At 34.1% G+C, this 6,080-nt stretch overlaps 1 long non-coding RNA gene across 2 annotated transcripts; it reads left to right on the top strand.

The window, feature by feature from the left end:
* The first annotated feature begins 3,077 nt into the window (after positions 1–3,077).
* LOC137822516 (uncharacterized) lies at positions 3,078–4,054 on the top strand. 2 transcript variants are annotated; one of them, XR_011082931.2, is made up of 2 exons: positions 3,078–3,433; positions 3,557–4,054. It is a non-coding gene; the product is annotated as an uncharacterized LOC137822516 (long non-coding RNA). The 2 variants fall into 2 exon arrangements; XR_011082932.2 differs by having other exon boundaries at positions 3,120–3,401.
* Positions 4,055–6,080: the final 2,026 nt, after the last annotated feature.

Raw genomic sequence — 6,080 nt, forward strand, 5'->3', positions numbered from 1 at the left:
TATTATCTTCATTCTCTTTTCCTTTTCTTTAAGGATTTTCAATTTTATATTAAAGATTACATCCACACACATGTTGGTCGTACAACTCAAAAGTGTGAAAAGTGGAATTAATTAATGAATCTTTGCCATCTATTCAGTCTTGGTCAATCAACTACTCATGTTCTACAACATATGTGTATAAAATGAAACAAGGGAGAATCCATAATAAAACCATACTCAAATATAACTTCTTTTTAGTATTTTTCATTCATTTTCCATTTTATCACGTATTTCGTGTAGATATTTACACTCGCTGTTAGTGTGTTTATTCCGCTTTCATAACGCACGTTCGTGTGAATTTCCAAGCTCAATACGCATAACTTAGTATATATTACTTCAAAAATATGATTATTGGTTTATATTGGATGAGAAATCAAACACGCATTTTAATTGTTTATTAGGATGTGAATTTCTCCATTGTTTTTTTTACAGTATTTATAAATAAGGGAAACGTCAATGTAATGACTTTTTTTTACTAAACTGAGATCATTTTTTTTAAAAAAATTATAGAAAAATGAGACAGATTTTTTTAAAATTACTAAGATGAAGAAGTTGTGTCAATTTATCAAAATTTTGTTAAAAAATTGAATGAAATAAAGACTTCAGTTTAAATCGTTATTGTTGTGTTATATTAACACAACTTTTATTTACTTCAATATTATATCATATTTTTTTTTCACTTCAACACTAAAATCGTGTCATTTTGATATAACTTCATTCTCCTCTAATCAAAATTGTGTCACCGTGACTTGATGATCTCAATAATATTATTGTTTATTGGTAAAAAATAATAATATCATTGTTTTCTAGTTAATGAATTTATAACAAAGTAACTTTAACCATGTGTAATTTATTTATATTTAGCTTTCGAGTAAAATTTCAATAACATAATGAGATTTAAAAAATTGTCTTGCAAAGGGTATTCTATACCTTCCATACGCTAGTGTGGAAATATACTAAGAAAATATATTTGTGTAACCCTCATGGTCACAAACAAAGTAATCTCATGTTATCACTACTTTATCATTTCAATAATTTAAAAAAAAATGCGTCTAGATTCAGTAAAAAACTTTTAAAATTGCTCCATTTTTATTAAAATAACCCTATGTAATAGTAGTTAAATGAGTTATAGTTTCGAGAAAAACTATTTGCCCATATTGTAACTTCTAGACCACATTTTAATGGTTTTTTTACTACTGTTTCCATTGAATTCATATCATTTTCAGCTATCAATTATAAAAAATATGTTTTTAATAACATTTTTTTTATCAACTTCTTTAATATAATTGGCCAATTCTTTGATGTAGAAAAGAATGAACTTGTAATTTCATCTTTTTAAAATGTAGAAAGTATATTTTTTTTAAGAAAATCTTTTATGAGCGGTGATGTGAAGGATATTTTTTTTTGCCGTCGTATAATCATAATAACTATTATATATAACAAAGTTAATATTTTTTTTACAGTAGTTATTAATTGACAATATCATTTTTTTACTCTATTAAAACTTAAAAATTAAAATTTACATTAATTTAGATCAGTAATGATGCAAAGAGTGACAGAATTAACCCTGAAATTGTCATTGATTATGTTATGAAAAAACTTTGTTTTAATTTATAATTTGTTCCATATTGAATTGTGAGAAGCCCTAGCCGTAGTTGATAGCTTCTTGCTGCTTTTTTTTCTCTTTTTCTTTTTCAGAGTTTTTATTTTCTTATAATAATAAAATTAAAAACATTACTAACGAAAGTATTAACAATAATATCTATTTTGAAATTAAATAATTTAAAAAATAATTCATTTTTTACTTTTTATTTATTTTGTAGACAATTTTTTTAATCTACTTACTTTTGTCTATTTTGTTTCACACGAACGCGTCCACGAAAGTCCTTTCATTCCACTGCATTATTCCTGTCCATGGTCACTTCCAATTCTTCGAGGTCCACTTTCGTATATCTCAGCCTCTAATATTTAGCAATCTATCAGAAACCACTAGAATGTTAAAATTCATGCATTTAGATATTTATACGTCCTCTATCACATCTTTTATTCCCTCTTTCCACGTACATTTCCAACAAACCTACACCTATAAACTCTATCTCTTTTAAGTTTCTTTAGTACCTTTTAAAAATAAGAGTTCATTATAGAAAAAATAATGTAGTAATAACTAAATTTAGATACTAAAAATAATTAATTATTATATTAATTAAATTAAATATTATTATATTAAAATATTATTAATATTTAAATGGTCAATAATTAATTTAGAATAATTTTAAATATAAATAATTAGTAACTAAAACTTTATTAATAAATTAATAATTAAATATCAATTTAAAAATTATTATCATCTTTTTGAAAATCAACTTTAAAAGTGATTTGACACTTATTTAATATTAATTTTTAATTAAAATAATTTAGTGTAAAAATATTTTTTTATTTTAAAACTTGTTTAATTTAACATCAATTAAATAAAATATATTTTTAATAGTAATTAAACTATATCAATTTAGTTGATGATAATAACAATAATTTTAAAAATAATATAGAAAAAAAAATTATAGTGAATGAAGGATATTGCTTTTCATGAAAGAGATAAGTATAGATGAAACAGATGAGTGTGAATGAAAGAATTAAAAAAAGAATGAAGACGAAGGAAACATGTGTGGATGATAGAGATATGGATGAAGATATAAATGTGGATGAATGAGATGAGTATGACGAAATTTATATAAATTTTGAAAGAGAAAAATTGTGTGATGATTTATCATCTTTAAATCGATGCTAATTTAAATAAATATAAATATTAAAAATAAATAAAATTACAATCTTATAGATCATATTAATGAAAAAATAACATTTATTGAAATGATTCTAATTCAAAAATTTGTAAATATAAAAATATTTTTTTATTTGAGTTAACAAACCTAATATCTTATTTTATGATAGTTATATTTTTATCCATTCATCATAAAAAAAATAACTTGGCGGTATACATGTAAATATGATGAAAGTATATTCTAACTAATGATAGCTGTCATCTGGTAGTGTAAATAGCAATTTCAATCTGTTTTGGAATTTTCATTTTACGAATCAAACAACTGCATTTTTGTGCTTCATTTATTGGAGAGAGCGGAATGGTGCAATGTTGATCAGCGACTGAAACGGTGTTGACCGACGATCGAAAAGGTGTTTTTCGATGAGATAGGTGACCGGATCATCTGTGGGCATCTATTGTTGGTGTTTTCCGTGCGTGCGTTAACATTGCTTCGTTTTCTTGGAGCGAGTTGGCGAAGTGTAATCGGAGGAACATGCGGTGTCAATCGGAAAATCAGAATCGATTTTCTTGTAGATTGCGAACAGAGGTTAGCTTTTTCCGGCGACTTAAATCGATTTTGTAAGTGATTTTTGTTATTCTCTTTTCCGATTCAGCATTCCGTTGTGTAACTGCTTCCTCAATTTCTTGATCTTTATTGAATTCATGTGATCGGAAAACCTTACCGCGGTGCGGTGTTGAAAGGAGAACGAAGGTTGTGCGATTTCCGGCAAGATAGGTGAATGGAAAATGGCACGCTTAGTTTTATCTTCTCAAAACGCAGAACAGGGAGGTTTACGGTGAGCTTGTGATTGTAATTTCAGCATGTGACTCTAACAACAGTGCATTCGGTAATCTTTAAAGCATCCACTACACTCCAATTAGAATCAGTTCAAGTTTTGCAATTTTCGTCATTAATAGTTGAAGACTGTGCGAAGAACATTTTTCGGTGCAATTGTTCTTGAATTCAGAATCAATGTGTAGCGAATTTGGAGCACATGTGAGCCGATGCAGCACTTTGCATAAGGTTGAGATAATTCCTCGAACAGGTTATGTGTCTCTCTAATTTCTAAATTTTGTTGGTGATTGGAAAATTACATTGACTTGGTGATGTTGCTTGAACCTGCACCGAACTTGTTTGTGAAAATGTTTCATTTTAAAGCAAATTTTTTTGAGTGAATAAGAATTAGTGCTGTTAAATTCCTCTGGTTCACTGTATTTTGTGCGTCAATTGTTTCTCCAATTTACATTCGTCTGCTTTTGTAAAATTATTTTAATACTATTGTTGATTGAATGAGAGTGACTTCATGATGCTTTGTACGAATTCTGGAGCAGTGAATGTGTATTCTGAAATCCAACAAATAACGTGATTTTGGAACTGTTGGACGTAAAATTGGGTTGTTGTTTACAATTGGAAAAATATCAGGATAAATAAACCAATATTACTGATCTTGGAATATATTTTTTTGCCTATTTTTCGGCATTGTTTACGCTGTCAATATTTATTATGGTGTTGCATGGCATTATATTTTTATTTTATAATTAATTAAAAAATTCAAATATAGAGAAGAGACAAATTATTTCAAGATATGTTAAAAGTGATACAGTCCTTCATCACTTTGAATTTATTTTTCTTCAGATTTAAAAAGCTTTAGTATCGATGGATTACCAATGGGAAAAAAATCTAAATTACAAAATTCAATGAATTTATCTTAAATCTAAATTTATATTTTTGGATTTTAAATCCAATCCATTTAATTGAATGGATATGGAATGAATATGGATTAGATATAGATTGGATACATTTTTGGATTATTTAAATTGTATTTTGGGTTAGATTTTGACTTGGTCCGATCCAGGTTGAGTCAAGACGATTCGGGCCCAGGTTGAGCAAAGTCAGCCCAAGTCCACGTCGACCTGACTCGTCCGGGCCCAAGTCAAATTGTGTCGGTATGGGCCAAATTCGAGCCAAATCATTTTGGGCCAAAGTCGAGCCAAGTCAACCCTAAGCTAAGCCGAGCTGACTCGCCGATATTTAGTTGACCCAAGTCGGCTGGGTCCGATATTGAGTCGAGTTGGCCCATGCCCATGTCTAGTCGAGCCGGTCCAGCCCATGTCGAGCTGAGTCTTTCGATTTCGATATTGATTCGAGCGAGCTCAGGTAGATATCTAGACGATCGGGCTAGGGTTGATGTCGAGCCGAGCAGGTTTGGGTCGATGTCGAGCAGAGCGGGCCCGGGCCAATGTCGAGCCGAGCGGGTCCGGGCCAATGTCGAGCCGAGCGGGCCCGGGCCAATGTCAAGCCAAGCAGGCCCGGGCCAATGTCGAGCCGCGCAGGCCCGGCCAATATTGAGCCAAGCGGAATAGGGTCGATATCTAGTCGAGCAGATCAGGGCCCATGTCGAGCCAAGTGGACCCAGACCGATGTCAAGTCGAGCGGGCCCGGGCATGGGCCTATGTTGAGTCGGGCAATCTTGGGTCGATGTCGAGCCGAGTAGGCATGGGTCGAAGTCGAGCCTAGCAAGCCAGGCCAATGTCGAGTTGTTTGGGCCTGGGCCGATGTCTAGTTGAGCGGTCCCAAACCGATGTCGAGCCGAGCGGCCCAGCGATGTCAAGTCGTTCGGGCTCAAGTTGATGTCGATTCGTCCGAGCCCAGACCTATCTGAGTTGAGCGAGCTCGGGCCGATGTCGAGACGAGCGGGCCCAGGCCGATGTTGAGCCGTCCAGGCCCGGACCGATGTTGAGTCGTTCGGGCTTGGGACGATGTCGAGTCGTCCAGACCCGAGCTTGGATCGATGTCGAGTCGTTCGGGCCCTAGACGATGTCGTGTCGTCTAGACCCGGGCCTATGTTGAGTCATGCGAGCCCATGCTGATGTCGAGTCGTCTGGGCCCAAGCCGATGTTAAATCGTCTGTCATGGGTCGATGTCGAGTTGAGCAGGCCCAGGCCGATGTTGAGTCGAGCAGACCCAGGTCGATGTTGAGTCGAGCAGGCCCAGGTCAATGTCAAGTTCTTCGGGCCTGGCTGATGTTGAGTCGTCCAGGGCTGGGCCGATGTTGAGTCGTTCGGGCTCAGGCAGATGTCGAGTTGTCCGGGCCCAAACCGATGTCGAGTCGAGCGAACCTGGGTCGACGTGGAGTTCTTCGGGTCTGGGCCGATGTTGAGTCATTCAGGTCCAGGCCGATATCGAGTCGTCCGGGTCCGGACTGATGTCGAGTCGTCTCAGCCC

This window comes from Phaseolus vulgaris, chromosome 9 (assembly GCF_051622355.1).
Source record: "Phaseolus vulgaris cultivar YP4 chromosome 9, ASM5162235v1, whole genome shotgun sequence".
NCBI lineage: Eukaryota > Viridiplantae > Streptophyta > Magnoliopsida > Fabales > Fabaceae > Phaseolus > Phaseolus vulgaris.